Below are 25518 nucleotides of genomic sequence, written 5' to 3'. Positions count from 1 at the left end.
TATGATAATATGATTCTTAAGAAAATGTTACTTGTGACAACAGAAAAGCCACTTTTCTCCATTTATTCATGATTTGGCTGAACGGTTAAGTTTGTTTTACTTCTTGAATTCAAAATAAAGAAATGTGTGTCTTGCTGCCCGTACAAAATGTGCAAATCCTGCCCATATCCCAGGTTCTAGATTAAAGGCTGATTGCTTCACTTTCTTGGTAGCTACAGTATCCTGGATGCTTATGTGATATAACCCTCTGTTATGTCCTATTATTCACCTCAGTTACTTATTGATTTATCCATCTATTAAGAAGAGTAGAGTTCAAATTTTGCAGTGAATAAAATTACCTTGGCAGCTTGTATACAATGTACATTCCTGGTCTACATACCTGGAAAATTTTAATTTAACATGTCAAGGACACTATGAAGGTCTCCACATCTAGGAAGACCATGTAACCATTATATCAAATTTAGCTATACTTGATTTCATGTAAATATTTCTTTTTTTCCCATTTCTTTCAAACACACTCTGAGGATTTTATTTTTGTGCCTCAGGCTAAAAATCTAATTTATTTCCTGTATTTTTTAACATCTTGTAACACTGCCTGGCATCTTGGAAGTACTAAAAAAAAAAATAGGCTATAGTTATTTTATTTCAATCTTCATTTCTGCACTATACAACCTCTTTCCTACATATATCATAAGCCTTCTGTCTTATAATCACAATAATCTCACTGAATTAACTTTAATTCTATAATTTTATGAATTTAAATCTTATTTAAGTCTTTATTTCCACACTCATCTGTTTACTTTCATTTGTATATTGTTTAAGAGGATTATATTTTCAGGTCAATGTTTCAGTAAAGCTTACATGTATAAAACAACTCCTGAGGTCTTATGCATTTGACAATTTTTTTTTTTTTTAATTTCACTGTTCATTAACAAAATGTGATGGAATGAAAAAAGTTAAGGTCACACATATTATCCCCCTCTAAATGTTCTAGATATTTATTGTCTATTGTATTGTTTCATTAACCACCAGTAATTTGGATGCTATTTTGTTTTTCTCCTTTTAAATGAACTACATTTCTTGGAATATAAAATTTTGCACTTTTTACTAGGACGTTCAATTGACTACATTGCTCTCTATATTGTGGTGGTTGTTAATTATAGTTTCTGGAAATACAATAATAATCCTTATATGTACATCCATGTCTTCATTGCAGTAGCATTTTCATCTATATTCAATATTATCTTAACATTTCATTTGATACAGTTTCTTAAATTTATACCAATCATTACTCTTTAAATATATCCTTGTCTCTCTTCCATTTCTCTCATTTTTCCTCTAGTCATTACAATCACTGTACATTTTCTTTGTAAATAGTGTGGTTTTCACAAGCCTCTCCCTCAGGTTTTGACTTTGCATTTTTTTACGTGTCACTTTTTTTGGTTAATCAAAGTGAGTTCAGCAATAGCATTAAATTTTATCTTAATTTATATACTTAGCTCCACCAGCTCCTTTTTTTTTTCCTCTTTGTCTTATGTGTTTTCTTCATTCATTTCTAATTGTGTCCATCTCTTTAATTTTCCTGAAAGGGAAAAGTAGTTATATTTTAAACAGTTTCTATATTCCCAAAATATATATTTTTTAAATTTTAAGTGAGTTTCTCAATATTTTTGAATGCTATACTTCATGTATTTTAAAAATATTATTCATTAATTCTCATACTTGTCTTAGTTTGTGAGAGTGTGAACATGTGTACTTGCATGTATTTGTGTGTCTGTGAAGGTTGTATTTGGATGGATATAATTCTGTGTAACTTCGGCTTTCTGTTTAATAAAATCATAGATGATAGATAGAACCCCCATGATTTCCCTCCATTTTCATCTGTGCAATTTAGATCTTTATTATTCAACTTTGAGTTACAAGGCTGGAATATGCTATTTTTAGCCCTTCAACTATGCAAGAGGAATGTCACTCTAAACAGTAAACTCAGGAAGAGGCTGGTGGTGATATAAGGAAAGAGAACTGGGATCCAATGGATGATTTCACATGTAGTATAAGGACATTATGACACACTGGATTCACAATTTCTTCCCCTATCTTTTGTGCTAATGTCACGTTTATATAAAGGTGACAACATTAGCACAAAAGATAGGGGAATAAATTTGTGTGTGTGTGTGTGTGTGTGTGTGCACATACACACATACATATGTATACACGCACACACATGCACATATACAGGTGTATAATATATGTCACAATATGGTGTTATTATTTCTACTTCAAAATGTTATCTTTGTCATCCCAAGAATAATATTTGTTCATTTAATAAGTATAATCAAACTTTTGAAAGTATAATAAACATAAAATTCTGAAATTAATTTTAAAAAATGTTATCTTTTAGGATAAGGGTAATCACACTGTAACCAGTAGGCCAAATCCAGTGAACTACCATTGCACACCTACTAGAATGGCATAAATGCATATATACATACATACATACATATATACATGCTGATGACACCAAATGTTATGGAAGATATGGGAAAACTGAAATGCTCATGCATTAGTAGTATAAAAGGAAAAGAATATGAGACTTTGGAAAAGATTTCTACTTCTAGAATGTACTCAAAAGAAATGACAATATCATTTCACAAAAAGGTTTTTACTAGGTAATTTATGGTCTCTTTATAGTAGCCCAAAACTGGAAATAAATCAAATATTCACCAACAAAATATTATGTATATACATTTACAATATTTATAATGTGGAATACTCCTCAGCAATAAAAAGCAAAGAAAATGTTCTGAAACACAGAACAACATGAATTCATCTCATAAATATTACATTGAGCAAAGGATCTGTGTTTTCATTTTCATGAAATTTAAGAACATAAAAAAACTAATTTATGGTGGTAGAAATTAAAACAGTGCTGCCTGTGTGCGCCAGGACTTATTAAAAGGAGTTTGAAAGAACTTTTTGAAGTGATAAGAATATACAGTACCATGTTTCTATAAGTACTGTGATAAAAAGTGGAAGAAGTCAATCATATAATTTCTACAGTAAATTTTAATATTCCAAAAGCAATGAGAATTTTGATATTCAAGAGAGTTTTCAGTTTACATTTAGACCTGGGAGTAATTAAAAACAAGAATATTAAAATGTATTTGAGTAAATGTCTTATCACTCATTCCCTCGAACCAAAAGCAAAGGAAGTATTGATACACACAACAGTGAAAATGAATCTGATAAATAAACAAACAAACCCAAAATAGTGTGAAATATAGAGTCAAGAGATCAAGAAGTTTGAAAATGACCACAGGTTAAATAGGAGAGTTGTTGTCATGTGTTAATTGCAACAGGATAGACTAAATTTGTGTTCAACACTGAAATTTAAATATACAGATTTATCCTGTAGGAAAGGCATCTGGCAGGAAGTGAAACACTGAAATCTCCAGAGGTCATTATTTCCTGGTGAATCTATTCATTAAATATGTGATAAACTTTTAGAGCGAGCACGAGTTTTGATTTAAGACAAAGGGAATCCAATGATCTTAGAGATGTTTTATTCAGTTAGAGTCATCACATGTAAAATTTATCTTAAGTCTAAGAATGACTCAGAAATTCACACTTCATGCCCAGCTCCTTAATCACTCTGATTCAGTCTTAGGCAAGGAAAGATAGACAAGAGAACAGGTAAAAACTGTGGTAATAATACCTAAAAGAATACTTTTCCATAAGAAGAAAGAATTGTTTGAAACCTACAGTCCCTAGACCTTTTTCATCTCTGCAGCTAAACAAAGTCATCCAAGTTTAACCTTCCACAGGGTCCGAGCACTCGTTGAATGTTATGTCTCTCATTCTCCCTCCCTATCTCAATATCAGGCTGTCAATTTTGTGATTATGTCTGTGTTTCTAAGACATTTTCCAAACACTGCACTCAATAATGGACCATTTGATTAAGAGGGTCAGTAGTAGTTGAAATTTCATAATGTGTATAAATGTATAAAAGTTGTTAGTATTACCTTATATTTTGTGTTACCAAATACAAGTTATTATGGTTGTATTTTAAGGGATGTTATTGTGACCTTGGTACCCAGACTTTAATAAATTATCACCCTGTTCAATAGCTAACATTCAAGCAATTAATCAGAGGTCATACTTGATTTTTCATAAATGTAAGTTGTTCTTTTCCTTGCCTCAGCCCCTATTGTGCATTAGCATTACTTCTTCCTCTGAGTATCTAGTTCAGTGAGCATTGTTGGTACTTACATTGGTTTTACATAAGTAGACAATGTGTTGTGAAATTAAAAACATTGGATCTAGATATAGGGGTTGTGAAGCCAAGCTCTGACTCGGGTACCCTTTTGCAATGTTTATAAGACGTATGACTAAACACTGGGAAGGTTTTCTACTATGTTGTAGGTATTTGTGAAGTCAAATGAGATAATGAGGGCAGACATTCTTTAAAGCCTACAAAGCATTGTGAAATCACAAAATTTTATTTTAGTCTAAGAAGCTGAAAAATGTTAATGATTTATTTCCACCGTAAGGCTAGGTTAGAGAACTGTAATTAATTCAGTTGCTTCCCCTGTCTAACAGAGAAGACCCATCAAAGTTTACTCATTACAAATTGGCATTGATATCCATGTCCTTACCAAAGAAATCACTATGACACTGAGAATTCTTTATGTAAATAAATATTCACCATCACAGGGATTTGCCCGTTAGATCGTCATTTCCCAGGGTATCCTGGAATCAAAGTTGTAGCTTTGGAAGATGTTTTCCAAATATATGAATGTTTGAGAGTACTTATTTAATACTTCGAAGTTATAAAATAGTAACCTACTTTTATAACTGTTTAGCATTTTCTAAATAAGTTAAATGATCCTGTGAACAAGGCATCATGCTCTTTGACCGAAGAGCCCAAGATTGAGAAAACTTAAAGGATGTGTCAAAAATTATATTGAAAAATATATATATATTGTAAGCAAGTGGAAGTCTAAGAATAGAGCCCATTTTTTTCCTATTTTTAAGGAAAATAAAATTTTCACAATGGAAATATTATAGCACAACACATCCCTTCTATGGTCCATAAGCAGGTCTGTCACAAGACTTACTCTGACTTCTTCACTCTGAAGCCCAAGGGTGAGTTCTGGGCTTTGGCGCAGAGTGGATCCTCAGTGAACGGGTTTCGCATTAACAAATGAATATAGTACAATGAGAGGAAGAAACGTGAGGGTGAGAGCTGAACAAAGTAACTGTGAACGTAGAACAATGGCCATTTTGTAAGAAATTGATACTCAACAAAAATGAAAGTAGAGGCAAAGGTCAAACGTTGTCTCTAAGATGCATAGGAAATTTTAATTGAATGAAAGACGTAACCAATATTCAGTATATTTATAATAATTAAAAAACAGATGTAGGGTAAATTTGTTAAAAGATTGAAAAGTCTGCTGTAATATTCTGAGGAAATCATTTTTAATGGGAAACTTGGAAAAAAGCTTGAATTTTGGCAAATCTTTTTTATTCATTTCCACAGTCATTTAAAGAGATAGATTTATGTGTGTTTTATTTGGTTCTAAATATGGGTTTAATAAATATTAACAATGTAGGTTTATAAAAATCCTTAGACGATTTAAGGGTTCATAAGTCACTTAGCTTACAAAATAATCACATTTTACTGTTTCTTCTTTTTCCTTTCTCTTACTCACCAAGTCGTACACATGTATCACATTCTCTAGGGAGTATGCAGGGGCGGATGGGAGGGCAAGGGCACCTATGACAATCGTTACCCTGGAGAAAAAGCAGTTCAGTAAGGAGAGCTGAAACCCACCTTGACTGGACAACCGTACCCAGAATGACGGTGATCGCTCTTACATTAATTAGGTATTGAAGGTGTTAAGTGTTCATATCTGATTAAACTTGATCACCACACATCACTATGTCACATTCCATAATGAGAGTAATAATGAATCATTTTGATCCAATCAACCAGATCTAAGCACTGCCATGTCTTCTGAATATCAAGGGATATTGTAAATTAGAACAACAGGCCCTTAAAGTATCAACATGTACTCTTCCTATGAGCACAGGGAAAATGCTGTGAGAAGATCACAGACCTTAGTCAATGTATTATATAATATGGCCTCAGTGGAGGACTGTGACAAAAACTGGAAAGGAACTTTCCATCAACTACACAACTACTACTGCCAGGAATTACTGCCAGATCTAAACCAAACAAATAAACAAGGCTGGAAAAACACCCTTATGTAAGCACAGGGTAGCCAGGTACTGTCTTGTAGATCTTGAATAGGTGCAATGGAAATCATGGAGTTTCCTTTTTTAACAGGAGGAAAATACCAAAATTTCCATATTCTGTGGCTTTAATTTATTATATAAGGTACTGTTCTGACAAAACTGGGTAAAAGAAACATACACCCACCCAAGTTGCACGCATTAATTCATATTAATTCATATTAAATCTCTGTATCAAGAACTGGTTTTTCATGAGAAATAACAAAAAAAGTATTTTTCTTTCCCTTCCGCTCTTACCCTACTAGTTTAAAAAATACCTTTCCTACATTTTGTTACCTTTCTAACATTTCTACATCGGGGTCTGGAACCAATAGTTGAATAGTTGCTGAGAACTACTACTTATGTGAATCCCAGAGTTGACAGCCAGACATTTCCTTTGGAAAGTGAAGGGCCCCAAAATCTGGCATCAGGACCCCTTTCTACTGGTTCAAAGAACCCTGAAGGAGGTCTAAATGATGCTGAAGAAATCACTACGCTTTCCATGACCTTGTAAACTTAAATTCCCTGGCTATTCCCTATTAAATAATTTGAACCATCTTTCTACATCCTTGCTGACAGACTTTCTAGAATGCCTATTGTTAAATAGAAAACTAGAGAGTGAAAATAAATTACAGAGCATATTTCCAATCTCAGATTCTTGCTGTTCTGTTATTCTTCTTTCTCTTCAGCTATTTTTATTACTAAAAAACATCTGTGAGGAGAAGAACCAGATGTGAAATAACATAGAAACCAGTTTACTGAGAGGTGCTCTGAAAAAAAAAAAAAAAAGACTATATCAATTGTTTTTACTTAGGAAAAAGTAGAGGTAGGCTTTAAAAACTGCACAAACTGCATTATAAAAATACTCTTCAAAGTGTATTTTATTTTGAAATAGTTCCTCGTTAGGTGAAAAGCATTGCTGTATTATAGAAAGAGTATTGGAGTGAAAATCAGGCTATTTTGTTTCTATTGTCAGTTCTGTTATTTTTAGGTTGTATGTTAACCTCAGTTTCTATATTTAAAGGTTGTAAAACTTGAATGAACTAATGTGTATGGTGTCATGACTTTGAAGCATGATGTTTAAATGTGAAGGAAAACTGTAAGCAATGGCAAAAACATGAATCAGTAGTCAAGAGACTAGGTTTATATTTGTAGGAGAAAGAGCAGAAGTTCTAGAATTATAATGAACTTGATTTGTATCCTCACTCGGCCATTGCCTAGCTAAGCTGAATCAAGTTATTTACTCCCTTTGGTCATCTTTTCGCTCTTTTGTAATAAGAACAACACTCTGCCTTTTAAGGGCTGTTGTAAGGATGTATTGTAACAATGCTGTCCATTTCCCAGTGCAATCTCTTCCCTTTAATAACTGAATGGTGTTCGTTGAAATATATCCAGGCAAGTTTCTCTGTACCTGAGGGTCTTCCGTGAGACTCAGCTCTCAGTCTTCTGTGAGAATGACTCCTCTGAGGATTAAATGAGACAACACATGAGTTTGCCTAATGTGAATTACATACTCAATAATCACTTACTAAACAATGCAGAGCTCTAAGTCCGTGGGCTCCTTTTTCTGACTATGGTTTGACACAACGAATGTCAACATCTCAAGCACACACCCCATCTTATACAGTGCATTGTCATCTGTTTCAAAGGAAGTCATAATGTGAAGTTGACCTTTGGAATGGAGAAGATGGGCACATAACAACCAGGGAAGATCAAGGTATAATGCAAATTGTGGGGGACTTTAGGGTTTGAAGCAGCTACTACCACAGAGTTGTAGCAATGATGAAAAAGAAGGGTCTGATTAAAAAAAAAAAAGTATTAGGGTGAAACATGGGGAATCAATATGGTTTAGGTTAGAATGCTGTATATTAGATATTTCATATGGTTTGAGAGACTGCATCATACCATATTGCTCATTAGCTCAAAACCCTCTAATAGAGTTTTTATTATTCCTGGAATATGACCCAAACCCCTATCCTGCTTTATAGGGCCAATGTGAAATAGTCCTGGCCCAAATCACTCAACCATCTCAAACAACACTGCCTCACTTACCCCAACCATAGTCACATTGTCGGCCTTGCTGTTCCTTCAAAATTCCAAGCTGGTTCCTGCCTCAGGGCTTATGAAATTACTGTCCATCTGCTTAGAGAATTTTTTTTCTCCAAACTTTCTCATGGCTGATTATTTATCAACATTCAGATCTCAGCTCAAACATCACCCTTTCATAAATCATGGATTCCAACTTTGGCTGCGTTGTCTGCAACAGCTCTCTGCCCTCCTCCACCCCCACACACTCCACTTTGTCTCATTTGCTATCATTTTATCTGACAGTAAGAGTGATGAATTTTTCCCTACCTGCCCACATGTATTTATTTATTTTCCTCTTTAATTGTGAGTTATCCTTACAATAATGTAAATCCCTTCAGGGCAGGGATTTGTCTGACTGAGTGCTCCAGTTCCAATATTAGGAAGAATATCTGACTTGTTTTTGTTTTTGTTTTTTGTTAAGAGTATAAGTTACACAACCTTTGCTATGGTATATAATTAACTCTAAACTTCAGTTGCTTGGTATTACCGAATGTATTCTATGTAACCATGTAGTTATTAAGGGTAAGTAAACAGGAAACATAACCCTGTGATTTCATGGTATTTAATCAATGCTTTAAAATGGTCTTTTGTCCTTTCTTTTACATATACATAGAGAGTGATAAATATTTGTGTTTCAAGTTTAACAGTTTCCCCTGATTACTCTGGATTAATAAGTGTGAATTATATACCTGGTAAGGGTGGTGGTAGAGAGAGGGTAGAAAACACACACACACACACACACACAGTGGTTAGAAAGGAGAATATCCTGAAATGACCTTTTATTATGTTATCCAATTATAGGTATTATATAGACAAGATAAAGGAAAAATGGCCTTGAATTTTGTTATTAATAGCTTAAAAGAAGTACTCATAATTGTCCAAAATCTCAGCCAAATATTTGTGTTCAGGGGGTTTAACTTAAAATCTGTCTCCTATAAATTAAAGAATGGCAAAGACTGTCAGAGGAAAGTGAAAAAATATGGAAAACAAACCTCATTTATACTGACACGTTCATTATAAAGAAGGCCTTTGAGGAAAATCACTTAGTTATGTTTTTTGGGTTGTTGTTTTTTTTTTGTTTTGTTTTTTCTGGGTGAATCATAAGTAAAAATAGAATACATTTTGTCTGTGAGTTTAAGAATTGTATTCTGTCAGGTAAATTCCTGATTTTCTTTGAATTCAGCTTTCAAAGTTCAGCTCTGAAATCTTCCGTGAATGTTAATTTTTACTGTACTTTTAAATTTCATTAGTTTGAACATTATAGGAAAAAAAAATTTTAGAAACCATCTCAGCAAAATGCTTTTACAACCCCAATAGCACTAGTGATTCTAATCATTAAAATCTGAAACTAAAATGAGAAACATATTTGAAAGCAGAAAATATGTAGTTATGCCAAATGATAGCAGTTACAAATCAATGTTTCTCTCTTACAGCAGTCACAATACTAAAATTATATCTATAATATTAGGAAAACTGCGGGATTTTGCATAGAAAAATTTATATTTGTTACCATATTTATTCCACTTTTTATATAAGCCTGACCTAATGTCACTCTTTCTTTAGATACAAGAAGTTTGCGTTAGAATGTTAAAAACTTCTAAAAGTGTGACACAAGGATGGAGAGGTGGGCTGAGTCCAAGCACCAGAGAAGAGCAGGAGCGCCAGGCAAAGAATGAAGATACCAGAGGTGAGTCACTGTTTTATGCATATCATACATTCTAACAAAAGTTTCTTTGTTTCTCTTGGTATACGTTTCTCCATTTGTGGAATAAAGAGCTGACTAGGATTAACTATGGCAAAGCATTCCTCTAAAATTATGTATTAGTATAATTTGCATAAGAAAACAATGAACCAATCAGGTGAGCCTCCACCATATCAAATCAAATAACCAGACACCAATACAAGTGAGTCCATTCTAGGTAACTAAGTGATGATAAAAGCAGGGGAGACCAGTTTTTTTAATAACTCACTTCTTTTGCCTCTGAATTTGTGTTTGCTTGGCTTTCCTCTACCCCTTATTCCAGAAGACCATCTTGGAATGATCTCTTATTTCTGAGAGGTGCCCTTGCCTAGAGAAAGTCTTAGATGGTGTTGCCTGGTGAATAATCAAAATTATATTGACTGTAGTCATTATTAAGTCATCATTAAGTAATTGTCACCATTTCAATGGCTCTTTAAAATAAATTATGTTTTATGGGTTATTTTAAAATGCATTGTTTCCTGCGATTCTGTAAGTAGCCTTCAGAGACTTGCATAAGCTGATATTCCTAGTTAAACATAAAATGTAAAGACTCCTAAGTTCATGCAAGGAAGCAAAACATATATTCAGGACTTCTAAGAACATTTCTTTCCACCTTATGCATTTGTGTAAGAATTAAACAAGTTTATATATTGAAAATTTCTATATATGCAGCAAAGCATTGCAAGAGTCAGTTAGTTTCTCTCTTAAGGAAAGAGACTCATGAGTGTTGCTCTGGGCCATATGAGGGGGCAGCTTGGTATGCTTTGGAGCAAGGTGATGAGGGTCATGGTGAAATCCTAAGTGTTACCATGGACTAGCCAACTCGCTAAGGACCTCCTTTGCCAGAAAGAGAGAGGAACGTGGCTCCGTTCCTATGACCAGCACTTTGTCTTGTCTCCTTCCACTCTATTAACGGCTGAATCTGTAACTTGAAGTCTCCATCCACTGGAACAATTAGCCTGAAATAGTCCTCTGTGATGCTCATAGAGTAAATGGCCATAAACTAGGGCAAAATGTTTTAGAGTTTGGGAGTCCCACAGCCATTTCCCAGGCCCATATAGCAGATGGCAGCCTCCCGTGGTGACCCCATAGAATTGGCTGGTTGCACAAGGCTTTCTGGTCCTTTAAACACACAGGAAAGAAACAATCAATTTGTTTGAATTGTGTTCTTACAGAGACATTTCCCCAAAATAGACCTAAGCAAATGAAAAAAGTAAGGGAAACCAAAAAAGCCTATAATGGGCATGGCATATTCACCACCATTTGCATAAATCTCAGGCACAGTGTGAAACCACAGAGTGGAAGAAGCAGAACTGCAGCTTGAGTGAAGGAAGGACTCCCTGCTCCACCTGCCATGCAGGGAACTTCCAAGTTTCCAGATCCTTACAGAGGCTGCTGCCTCTGACCAGGAGACTGACACTCTTACCTATATTTAGAGATTTTGTTCAGCATGTAATTTCCAAACATTACAGCTTATTAAGCCTTTATCAATTTCGTTACCTGTGAGGAAACCCTTCTCTCCATCGTTCCTAAGTATCCCTCAATAACTGGTGCCTAACTGTACTCCTTTCAAAAATTGCTTTGATTGCACTTAGCTCTTGACATACTGTCCTTGTAACTTCATGTAAGTTTCCAGAAGAAGAGGGTGAGATTTGTTTTTCTCTCTATTTAGACTGCACCACATTGAGGAATAATAATGTTGGCCAATTCATCTGCATTAAATGGATAATCATATGAATGATGGAATAGAAAATGAATAGATGAAAAAAAGTTCTTAAATAGAAAACATAAAATCTCACATATATCCGGCATAAACTCAAAACCTCACCCTTTAGAAAACGGAAATGTGTGCACTTGGGTTACCCAGCAGCAAATTTCAGTACTAAATATTTTCTTCTGAGAACTTAAAAGGCTTCTGCTAATTCGTTTATACTGAAGGGAGAAAAACATAGTTAAAAGCTGATTTAACATCCTCCCAAATTCTTCACACTTTAGCACGAATGCCCAACTATTTTGGACTGTCATCTGTTGTGCCAGTTGTTGGTTGCAGAAAGCATTAGAACAGACAGTTCATTGCTCAGCAGAAATTCACCCCATTCCAGAGCTTGGAACAGGCTTGACTGAAGAACGACACTTGGCTCTTTGGTGCGGTCACAACGTCCCTCTGAATCTGGAAACCACTTGTTTAGCAAACAGTCATGCTTTTCTTTATATTTCCTCTCTTTGCCTAATATGTGTCTTTTAACTGTGAAAGCTCTAATGACATTCCCATAGTCACACATCTTTTTTTTTTTTTTTCCACATAATATTTAAGCTGACTTAGGGCTTGAGTTGTGGCCTCACATTATCTTCAGTCCCTACAAACACCAAAAGAATGATTTTCATGTTGTTTCCGGTCCATAAATATTTGTTTAAAAATTGGTAGTATGCACCAAACGTGTTCCTAAGGATTGTTTAAATACTGATGTTGACATCGAATGTGAGGCATTATTATTAAATTTAGTCTATGTATGCAATTTTGATTTTCTCGTTAACCCCATAGATAAGCAAGTTGCTCTCATTTCAATTTCTAATAGTTGAGGACATTCATAATATAACATTTTAATTTACTCTCTTAACTATTTTATGTCTTTAGTACCATTATTATGAGCACAGAATCTGAGTCCAAACTTGTTGAGATCTTACTTGCATGTGTGACTTTCTCTTGGTGGATAGCTGCTATTGTATTCATTCAGACAGTTTTCATTGGAGGCTCGGTCCTTCTTGCCTGGAAGGGCCTGATTCTGCCCCTGGATCTTATCAACTGCAGGGAGGGGCACATTGTCCAGACTTGACTGATCAGAGAACTTCAACATCGTGGCTATAGTAAATGACTAATAGGGACGTGATGAAACTCCAATCAGAGTAACTCTGCGATTCTTCTCTTTCCCCTATTGGAAAAAATTATTTCTCCACCGAGGTCCATAAATTGGCAATAACGGGATGGATGCTATCAGCCATCTTGTTAATCAGTAGAGAGTCCAAGAATAAGGTAGAAGGAGCCCTGGTGCCATCATTCGAATCCCTACCTCCAGCTGTGATAGAGCTGATGGTACCTCTGGGCTTCCTGTTCACATGACCAAATAGATTTCCCTCTATTGGTTAGTGGGTGTGAAATAGATTGCTGTCAGTTACAACTGAAAAAATCCTGACAAAATATTTCTAGGATTTTGTTTCTTATACTCACATTCTTTTTCAAGTATTAACATCTATAATCAATGATTCGTAGTAATATGTCATAGTAAAGTGTCACCATTTCCTTCTTCATAGCACACAAAATAATAATGTGTCTTTCAATTAATGGTATCTTAGATTTGATGAAATATTTTCTAATAGAATAAATATTCTGTCAGCATGTTGTATATATTAGAAAAGAAAATACCTTCTTCACAGCTGCACTACCCAATACTGTAGTCACTAATCACTTGGTTTTTGACCACAAATATGGCTAGTTTGAATTGAGATGTGTTTAACTATAAAATACACATTGGATTTCAAAGATTTAGCATAAATAAAAGGATGTAAAATATCTCATTAATAATGTGTTAATTACATATTGAAGCATAATATTTTGGAAATATTTGGTTAAGTTAAATATACTATTAAGAGTAATTTTATCTGTTTATTTTTTAAAATGTGGCTACTGGAAAAATTAATTTTTTTATTATATGGTTTACATTTGACACTCACATTGTTTCTATTGGAAAGCCCTGCTCAGTAGTGTGTGAAGTTTTAAATGACTTCACTAAAGTTAAGTATATTAATTCCAGTACTCTAATTCTCAATGTCATCATTCACTCGTTTTTTTTCAATTTATTTTAAACAATGTGCCAAATGCTGACACATGAGGCATATTATATGTTCCTAACAGGTTTTGTCCCCTATTTTTTAATTTGCTAGATTTGCTGCAAATGTTATGCCTTGTATGTATGTAGCATTTCTAAAGAAAATTTATGTTTTACTGTGTTATTTTTATTTCTAATTGATACGAGATCTCTATTTTATATATTGGCTAATACACCCTTAGTAGTATTTTATTTTGCTGTTTTAAATAACAGTCTGTTTATTTTCCTACCCTCATACTGATAAACAACACATGCTCATTTCAGAAGGTTTAAAAATATGGAAAAGCACAAAGAATAAAATTAAAATTGCCCATAGTTACATCACCACAATAACCACCAGTAAGATTTAATTAATATGTTACCTTTATTTATGTTCTTAAAATAATCACCCTTCATTCTCTTTTTCTCTTACTCTGGTTCACTTTCTCTCTTCTCTGTCACTCCAAATTAACAGTATTATTTATTATATTAGTCATTAATTAATATATTGCAATTATGTTAACATTAATTAATATATGCCCCTCACTCTTAATTTTCACCACATGTTATTTTTTTCCTGGGCTGCACAATGTTTCATTATATGGATATATTTAGAGTTATTTAACCAAACACCCATGTTGAACATATAATTTGCAACCCAGTTTTAACTAGTATTAAATGCTTTAATAAGAATTGTCTATATTGGAGATATATCAGATAACATCATTTGAAAATATTTTAAATTAAAATGTTAGTAGGATGAATACACATAAGTTTCAAGTAATTTTAATACATTTGCATATCTAAATATCCTCAGAAAATAGTAAGACTCAAATAAGCCATTTTAATTATTTGCAATTAAGACGTGGTTTTCCTGAACCCTTTACCACATTCCTCCTTTTTTCATCGTGTAATCTTGGATTTTATATCTAAAATATTGATCATAAAATGTAATTTTCCCTGTACTCTTTTGTTTCTGGAATTCTTCACATTTGTATTTATTTGTTCAAGCAAAAGTATTCTAATCCTATAGATTCATCAGTGTAATTAACTGCTTTTTACTTTCACTATTAGGACTATAGCTTCCCCACTTGCGATTTATTTTTTATAAGTAGCTTTTAATTTATAAAAAAATTTTCAACATACCAAAAAATATAAAAAATAACATAAATATTCAGGCATCCAACTCACAAATTTAACAAACATTAATATATTTTCATATTTGCTTCATATTTAAATGAAAAAATAGCACTATCACTAAAACTGCTAATGTCCCACATACTGATCTTAGCTCCCCTGCCTCCAAACCAAGTGGTAGCTGCTATCCTGAAGTTGCATTTTCTTCCTGTTTGTATTTTTATGACTTTAACAGGAACTTATGAAGCCAAATAAATATATAACATTAATTTCTGGGGGGTTAATTTCATTTACAAGTTGTATAGCTATCTGTATAAATTGTTCAACTTAATACTCAACATTATTTTCAAAAATCTATTCATATCAGTACGTACATTGAACAACTACATATAATAATTATGAATGAGCATACTGTGTCTTATTTTCTTCCAGTTCTCTCCAAGTGGATTTAGGTTGTTCTTGGTCTGGGTTTGGGAAAAACCCACTGTAACGCTGAGCACACTTGGACAAGCTTCTTTTGTGTATATATAATCCTTTGGGATCTTTTCTGTTTTCTCCCTACTGCATTGGCAGAGCCTTCTTTGTCCAGTATGACTCTTCTTCATGTACTATGAACCTTTGAGTGCTCAGGTCTGTTATTGGACCTTTCATCAATATCTCTATTCACTGCCTAAGTAAGATCATACAGTGCCGGACATTGAAACACCATCTCTAAGCTCCTTATTATCCAATATCTATCTTCTAGCCTGACCTTTATCCAGAACTTATATTTCCAACTGCCTACTTAATGCTCTTCATTTGGAAATCCAGTATATATCTCCACTATAATTGTAAAGGCGTCATTTTAATTGTCCTACTCTTCCAAACTTGCTGTTGGATAGTCCTCTTCTTCTCAGGAATTGGCACCATCACACACCTAGCCACTCAAGCCAGAAACCTAGGAATTGAGTAACCTCCTAGAAATAGAGAGCAGATTGATCTCAAATACTCTTTCCCATCATTGGGCAAATTTTGTAGAAACTGCCTTCAGCATATACTGGCATCCCTCTCCTTTCCCACCGCCACAGTCCAAGAGCTCAGTTACCATCTCTCGCTTCAATAGAGGCAGTAGTTCCTATGCGGTCTCCCTTCAGGCTTCCCAAATGCTTCAGCAAACTATCAAGAACCAGCATGAGCTTTCAAAGACTTCTATCATAGTATAACATTTTCCAGCATAAAAAAAATTTTCTAATTAATTTCCCATAACACTTAGAATAAAAAGCAAATGATTTGTTGTGGCCAAAAAGGCTTTACATGATCTGGGGCAAGTCTGTCTCTCTGACTTTCGCTCTTTTCGCTCTCAGCTTCTCTTAACACTGCTTTAACCACATCACGATTCCTTATCTAACTAATGCACCCAAGTCTTCAGGCCTTTGACCTTGTTCCCCCATCAATCCCATTAGGTCTCTGCTCAAATGTCACTTGCTTAGATAAGCCATTCTGGATCAACCTAGGTTAAAACAGCACATCCCTCATGCTTTATTTCCTTGTCTGAGTTTTAACATTTCTTTGGAACACTTATTGCAATTTGTTGTTATAATGTATGTTCATTTATTTACTTTGATTTTTTTTATTTGCCTACTCCCATTAAAATGTAAGTTTCTTGTGTATAGAAAAATCCTTCCATCTTATTAATCACAATAGCCCTAGGACAAAGAAAAATATTCACCAGGCAATAGAAATTTAATAAGCACCTGTTTAATCATATGTTGACTGGGAATTCCTGCACATAATCATCTTTACTACATTTAGAAAATTATCTTCAAAGTGGTTATACAAAATGGCTTTCCAAACAATGTAGCATTGGTTGGTGATTTTCCTCATCTGCGTGACCACTTACTATTAGCAGACTTTTTCATTGCAGCAAGTTAATAAGTATAAAATTATAACCACCTGTGTTTTTCATGTGTTTTTTCTCTGTTTACAATGAAGTTGAGCAACATTGCATTTGTTTCTTGGCCAGTCAGGTCTTTTATTTTGTGACTTAATTGCTCATATATGATTTCAGAATATTTAAAGGTTTATATTTTCTCATTCATTTTAGGAGCTTCTTTATATAGATTAAATATTATTGTGTTAAAAGGGGCATGTGTGCAACTATTTTATGCAAGTATGCCAGTCACCTTTTAATATAAAATGATTTGTCATTTATTATATTTATAATACATACAGGAAAAGATCTTATATATTTTCTTTTAATATTTTAAAGATTTGCTTTTTTTATATTTGGGACTTCAGTTGCCCTTGGAATATATTTTAGAATATGATGTAAGTCTGAGATCTAGTTTTATATTATTTTATGTGTAAAATCAACTGTAATATTCATTTATTAAGTATCACATGTTCTACCCATTGGCTTGTGATTCCATATTTGACATATATGATCAGTTGTATGTGGAACTACTATGTGTCATTGGGTCTGTTTCCAGGATCTTTATTGTGTTCCGCTGGACTCTGTACATATCTCTTCCATCTCTACTATTTTAATTATGATCACTTCATATGAATTCTTTATAATAGAAAAAGTTCTACCTCACTATTTTCCTTCCAGCAATGTTGATCCATCTTGAGTACTTACACATCCATGTATTTTAGAATCTGCAGACACATTCTATGAAAAAACCTTGTTGGGACTTTGATTAGCATTGTTTTTTTATTATTATTACTTTATTAAATTTATTTGGGTGACAATGTTTAGTAAAATCCATTATATTCCTATATACTAAAAATGAAATTTCAGAAAAAGAAGTGAAAAAAACAACAACAACAATTCCTTTTACAATTGCAACAAATAGAATAAAATACCTAGGAATAAACTTAACAAAAGATTTGACGAATCTATACACTGAAAACTATAAGACATTTTTAAAAGAAATTGAAGACACAAAGAAATGGAAAGACATTCTGTGTTCATGGATTGGCAGAATCAACATAGTTAAAATGGCTATATTACCCAAAGGGATTTTGATTAGAATTTTGTTTAAACATTAGTTTAATTTGATAAGAATTGACATCATTAAACCAGAGACCCACTGCAATTTTAAAAAATAATAAATATGAACTTCAACACCAAAATCTATAAATAAGTTTTTGGTATACTCAGGAAAGAACTGTTTTGTGGAGGAAATATTTTTTTAAGGCTGAATTAGACCCTAATTCACTTGTCTTTCAAATTACGTTCATGAACATATTTCTCTTCATTTAAATTGGGCCAAAAGAAACAAACACATTTATATATGCCCTGCAATAGCTGTGGAGGGATATTTATGGAGTGAGAGCAGAGAGAAGGGTTCTCTATCTTTTCAATTATCTCAAGCGCTGAATATATGTTGGTGTAAGTAAGCCGTTAATTACTGCCGGAGCCAGGCAAGCCAGCCAAATCTTTACTTTCTGCCATCCATTAATAGTTCATTCTTGAGAACATAGGAGGTTTACTGAAGTGATCTATTTAAAGCCTTAACTTCGGGCTTAATTTTTGCCTGGGGAATGATGTCCATAAATTCATGAGATGGAGCAATGTTCTCTCATCCCCTGACTTTCTCGTGACAAGACACATATCCGGTGACCTGCGGAAGAAGAGGGAGAGAGTGATCCTCTGTTCAGCTTGAAGACTTTAACAAAAGTCATACCCGCAAAGCACAGAACAGTGAATTAGGGGATATACCAGGAGTGCCAAAAAAATGTATACACATTTTAAGAGATGTTATCTATGTATTACTTTTCAAAGTTGAATTGAATTACAGCAACAATGCGTAGTACCTATGACGTTTGCTCAAAAGATAGTGTTAATCAAATGAATGCTAGTATCACCATGTGACAGGCAGGCCAGTCAAAGTAAATGGCAGAAGCATGGTTGTCATTTGAGGAGCACAAGACCATTTTGAAGTAGTATTTGAAATTCGAGAACATTGTGGAAGTGCAACTACAATGGAGGCATGAGTCTGCAACAAAACCTCCAAATTAACACCCCTGGCTTTTACCTATGGGGGACCTTAAAGGATGTGGTGTACCCTAGAAAACCAGCGACACTGGTGGTACTTCGGGAAGAAATTGAAACAACATGCGCAGCGATCAATACAAGCGGACACTTTGGTCAACATTTCTCAAGCAGTAGTTCACCATAATCAGAAGTGTCTGCGCGCTGATGGTAACCACTTTGAGCATCTCTTGTAATTGCAGAAGGCAAACGTGACTTGTAGTCATCTTTTGTTATTGTTATACTTGAGTAGTACAATTTTAAAACAGTTTTCTCCTTTCTTAAAATATGTATACTATTTTTTGGCACCTTCTTTATAAAGCATCGGATTCTGAGGAATTGAACTTTCATTGCAGATGTAGTGAAGAGAGAACGTTGCTCCCTAAAAGTAGATTCCTGTTATTGTAGCAGAAATGTGAAAATTATATTAAAACAACAATAGAACTTTATAGTATTTCTATGGAGGGAGAAGAAATCGCATGTTTTCTTCTGTGTAATAAATTGGTTCCTTTAATTTTCCTTTCTGTCAGTAGTGACAGATTATTACAAATTTCATCTTACAAACACTGGGCTGATTTTAAATTATAACAGTGCAAGGAAAATAGGAATACTTTCTTTGTCCCCCCCAAGGCAATTTTAAAACACAAGTGATTAAAAGGAGTTTACTAATTTTATAGAAAAATGCCAACATTTTTCAATTAACTTACACCAATCTGTTTTTAAATCTTTAATAAACACTTAAAATATCTCATAATATTATAAACTAACATGGACAAACAGAACAAGGGTGGAATGAAATTGAGTTTGCTCTAAGAACAACAAGCCAATTAATGAATAAAATTAGTAATAAAATTGAAAATAAAAAAGTATAACCCAAAGGAATAATGTTTATTATTCTGCCTCAGGCTACTGATATCCATGGCTTTAGATTCATTTCCTCAAGATGGGTATAAAGTAAATGTAATAGAAATATTTTAAAGATCGAAGGAAAAGATTGTACGTTATGAATTTGCAAGGTTTCTACTTCCCCTCAATTTTGTTTTGTTTTGTTTTGTTTTGTTTTTATGGTACAGTGTCACTCCCAGGCAGGAACACAGAAGGCTTTAAGCAGGGAGAAATCCTCAAAATTACCAGTGGAAAGCATCAGAACAAATGGAAAGAATAGAAACTTCATTCACCTTTTTGTAATTATAACCCAGTCTGGACAGGGAGGTCATAGGTGTGTTGGTTGGTTGGAGACAAATACCCATCAGCTTTTGGTCATTGTCAGTTATGCCATTTGCCTCCCATAACTTCAACTCCCTGCTACTAACTAGCTCCTAACCTCAGATTCTCCCAAATTAACTGTAACCTCTGCATATACTAACTTCTCCCTTCCTCCTAAAACTATGATAATAAGACTTTTAGACCCCAAAGTCAACTGAAATAATTTTGATAAAAATTGCTGTTCACTACTAGTTGATAAATCACATGGAATCTTTTGCAATTCTTTTCAAGTCTATCTATTGCATTTGTTACTACCGATCTCTCCTCTGTCTTTGAAATTCTCAATAGTGCTAATGTCCACATCTGTTCACTTCTTTGACCTTCACAAACATCTCCCTCTGTTACTCCATTTAACAAGTCTCTACCCTTGGTACATTACTGCTCCCCTAAGTCCAGTATAACTAATCACATTGTTTCACCTGCCATATGTATACTGTGACTCCAAATGGTCACTTCTCACCTTATTGTCTTCCCTAGTCTCTGCTGTGTTTAGACTTATAAATCCAGTTAAAGCTAGAGGTAGTCACCTGGCTATCCCACATGCACCCAAGTTCATCTTGTCCAGGAGGTTATAATACTGTCTTGTCTGCAATGAGATTAGACTGGGGAACCTACCTTATTTCCCAGGAATGTCTCCCCTTAAAGGGAGAAAATAGAACACAGGCCAGTTGCTTTAATTTCTCCCCAGTAAGCAAATTTTAATGATTTTTTTCTCTCACATTTGATTTTCTGCATCTTCTTATGTCAAAAAGGCAGAAAGATACAGATATAGTTTTTACAAAAGGGCATTTTTACTTTGAACAGGAAAAAATATTAGAGGAGCTTTACTCCAAAGTACAGGTGGGAAGAAAGGAGTGGAAGAAAGCTGACTGCTGAACTCCTGAATTAATTCCTTAGAAGTTGGTCACTAACTCTTAGTCTCTAAGGTTCTGAAACTCTAGACTGTTCATTTCCCTTGTGTGATTGTTAGTTATATGAGTCAACGTGACTGGGCTAATGGATGCCCAGATAGCCAGTAAAACATTAATTCTTGGTCTGTCTATGATGGTGTTTTCCAAAAAGATCATCTGAATCGCACTGAATAAAGCAGAGGGCCCTCCTCAGTGTGGGCATTATTCAGTCTGTTGAGAACCTGAATAAAACAAACCATTAAAAAGGGCAAATACACTCTGCTTGGTCCGAGACATCTATCTTCTGCCTTGGACATTGGTGCTCCTGGTTCTCCAGCCTGAGAACTCAAACTGAGATACACCATCGGCTCCCCAAATCTCAGGTCTCCAGACTCAGAATTACACCATCAGCTTTCCTGGTTCTCCAGCTTGTAGGTAGCAGGTTGTGGGACTTCTCAGCCTCCATAACTGTGTGAGCCAGTTCTTCTTGTAAATCTTTGTGATATATATTTATATATCTATGTATACGAATATATCTCAATCTCTATCTTTATATCTATATCATTTATATCTCTAGCTATATCTGTATATCCTATTGGTTCTCTGAAGAACCCTGACTAATAATACACCATGTGATCCATAAACCATTGGCAGGGCATTGATCCAATCGGCCCTGGATAAAAACAATTGGGATATTTTTCTTCATGAGTCATGGAAACTAAAGGATTTATCTCACCATTGATATATCCCATTCTTATATTTCTATTAACACTATATATTCAACCTTATATCACATCAGCCATTCTGTATTACCTATATCAACACTTTAAAGGGGAATATAGTTATTTAGAGGGTTCAATGAAAGAACCCATTTAAAAAAAAGAAAAAAAAGCACACAGCACAGTTTGGGATTACTCAATGATTACATGTTTATTTAATTTATATATATATATATATATATATATATATATATATATATATATATAATATTTATACTTAATTTATATTATATATTATATATATATCATATACTTAACATATATATATTCAAACATAATAAATTGGATATTCCTCTATCTATAACTGTGCATTTTCTAGAACATTATTAGATCCATGATCTTATTAAAAAGCAGTAACATCCTGTTGGAAAGATAGCAACCTTTCCCAATTATAAACTTCCAGAGGACTTCCTGTCTGTCCTCTCCAGCTGGAAGTGAATTTTGCTGTTTCATGATACCATTTCTGTGGTTAGTTGAGCCTTTATTTATCTTCGTTATTCTTTCAAAGTTTGCATATGCTATATAAGTGCTGACATATCTTGAGTAGAGGCAAAATAATTGGAAATCTGTTTCTCCATTAGCTACTTTTTCTCATTTTGAGAGATAAGAAGCCAAATTCCACCTACAGGGAAACCAGGGGAGTAAGTTTTTCTGGTGCTGAAATGCAGGATTTGTATGTGACAGAACCAAGAGTGTGGAAGGGAGCATGAAAAAAAGCAGGAAGCGTGAAAATCAGAGAATAATAGAAGAAGAAGAAAAATGGGACCAAGCAGGCTTTAAAATTATGGCTACAGTCACAAGCTTATTGTTTTTAACTGACTTTTTTGCAAAGAGTTAAAACGGAAACCTAGGATTAACCCTCTGAAAAAATAGGGAGTGTATTTTATGAGTTAAGTGCTCATCTGTTGACCATAAATGGAACAGGGCATTACAGAACACAGTGCATGCAGCCTCTCAGAAGCCCTATTCCTGGTCTAACGCTTTCTGCTTGAAGGAATTGACTTGACCAAGGCCTCATAGCTAATAAAAGGCAGAACCAGAATTGAAATCTATGTTCTTCGATTCCAAAATCCTGCAGGGTGCCTCACAAAATCACCGTATTCGTAATATCAAATGTCCCTCCCTGCTGAACATGCTCGTGGATACAATATTTTTATAGACGCATAAATAAAAGTGATGAATGTGAAAGCGCCTGGCACCGTCCAGGGGACACACACACAGACAGTGGAATGTCTGTTACATGAAAATGCGCAGTTGCTTTCTGGCATTTTTATGCCTTGCTGTGCTACTAGTCTTTTATGTTAATGCAGTCTTAGCTAATTAGAAAGGTTAACTGTCCAGTGATTCTTTGATGTATGCTATGCAACACAGAATTGCAGCTTTAATTGTAATATAGATCACTCTGTTACATGTGGCTTTGTAACAGCCTTGCCAGCCTAGCTCTATAATTTCCTAAAAGGCAAGTTTGTCTGTTTCCGTGCTTCACTTCACAGGCTGCCTCCATGGTTCCATCACCATAGACATCAGGTCCAGCAGAGTTTGTGAGTTTGGAATTTGATGTCCCTGGGTTTGAGTTCTGGCTCCAGAGCATAGTAGCCCTATAACTGCAGGCAGATCTTTTCACTTTTTGTGCTTCAAATCTATATTGCATGAAATGGAATTCACAATATCTCTCTCACACAATAATGTAAAGCCTAGGATAAATAAAAGAAATAATACAATAAAATACACTCATAGTAACTTTTCAATAAAAGTGACTTTCCTCTTCTCCCCATCTGATCATATATAGAATATGTGTGTGTGTGTGTGTGTGTGTGTGTGTGTATTTTTTTTTCCTTCAGTTGCTTGTTAAAAAACCAGCAGTCTACCATGCTATGCACAAACTATATTCCCAATTCCCATAGGCAACCACTTTCAACTTTTAGTGGATTTTTTTGCAGGTGTTTTCCCCCACATGTCTCAATAGTATGATTACATTTCAATTTGCTGATTTTTAAACTCTATGTCTATATCTATATATGGACTCATAGTTCGTGATGATTTAGTCTTCTTTCCCCCTTCCACCCCACTACATAATGTATATGCACCCTCTTACTCAATTCTAGTTTTTATAATACAATCATATTGTCATTTTTGTTGAAATAATGGCCAGTAAGTTGTTATGACTAAGTACATGCTGTTCATGGCTGAGACACATAATATACTATGATTATTATTCATTTCCCATGAAATATTTTGTTGTATTTTGATTGCGATTTCAGAGAGAATAAGTTTCTTCTTTATTTACCTTGGCTCATTTGATATTTTTAGTGTCTAATTCAACCCCAACCTTTCTTTCTCTAGGGGTGCACAATTTTATGTACCTAAATGCAGAAACATTAGATACCCTATCTTTGTAACCACTTTGGAAATCTTTCCCAAGAATTTTGAACTCTTTCACTGTGGACTGACTGTAATCTCAGAATCTCACTTCACTATTTCCTTGTGGATTCCTTCCACCTCTAATTTGTTTGATTTCCTGTTTGCTAAATCCCATATCTTCCTCTCTTTGGTTTTATTTCTCCTTTAGGCAGGATATAATGTGTGGAAGTTTCTTTAGAAAAAGTACATAGCATGTAAATTTGTGAGACTCTGAAGATCTAAAAATGCATTTATTCTAATCACATTTAATAGCTGTGATTTAGCAATTTAGGTTTGGAAACGTTTTGTCTTATTTTGTTTGTTTCAAAAAGAAGGCATGATTATTTCTGGATTTCAGTGTGGCAGGTAAGAAGTACACCACATTTCTGATACTTATTTTATTGGAGGCAGTCTTCCCATTCCCTGGAAGTTTGTAGGATCACCTCATTGCTCCTATTTTTCTGCAATGTTACAGTTTTTGTTCCTAGATATGGTCCTAAATTCATTTTTTAAGCTAAGCGTCAACTGCCCATTTCAATGTGAAACATCATTGCTTTCCTCTTGGGAAATTGTCTAGAAATATTCCTTTGATAAAGTCTTCCCTTTCTTTCCTAAGGTTTGTTTTTCTAGCTCTGAGATAATTTTTATGTCGGAACTCCCTGTGCTCACTTTCTCATTTCCTTACCTTCTCGCTCCCATTTCCATTGCTTCATCTTTTTTTTTTTTCTATTTTTTGGAGATTTACTTAACTTTATCTTCCAGGTTATAGTTGAAATATTTTATATCCATGTTCTTTTTCAGTATTGAGTTGTCATTTTTATTTCATTTAGTTCTGGCTTTATAGTTACAATATATTCTCCTATCTCTCTGAGCAAAGTGATGTTTGTTTTGTTGTTGTTTTAAGAGTTCTCTCTGTATCTTCTCTTTTTTCTTATATGATACCTTTGTCTGGGAATATTCTAAAATAGACACATTACCCCAGTATTTGGTGGTCCTTTTATGTCTGCTTATATTTGCCAATAAGACATCAAGTAGCTCGTCTAAT

The 25518-nt window shown here is 34.2% G+C and overlaps 1 protein-coding gene across 1 annotated transcript in view; it reads left to right on the top strand.

Annotated features, from left to right (window-relative positions):
• Positions 1–25518, top strand: part of LOC141571503 (lysocardiolipin acyltransferase 1-like) — an 822971-nt gene that overhangs the window by 589965 nt on the left and 207488 nt on the right. The window contains exon 6 of the mRNA XM_074331707.1: positions 9946–10069. The gene's annotated coding sequence lies outside the window, so the exon portion shown is untranslated. The remainder of the gene's footprint in view (positions 1–9945; positions 10070–25518) is intronic.

The sequence above is a fragment of the Rhinolophus sinicus genome, linkage group LG05 (genome assembly GCF_036562045.2).
Source record: "Rhinolophus sinicus isolate RSC01 linkage group LG05, ASM3656204v1, whole genome shotgun sequence".
In the NCBI taxonomy this organism is placed as follows: domain Eukaryota; kingdom Metazoa; phylum Chordata; class Mammalia; order Chiroptera; family Rhinolophidae; genus Rhinolophus; species Rhinolophus sinicus.
This window is presented reverse-complemented; position numbering and strand designations above follow the sequence as displayed.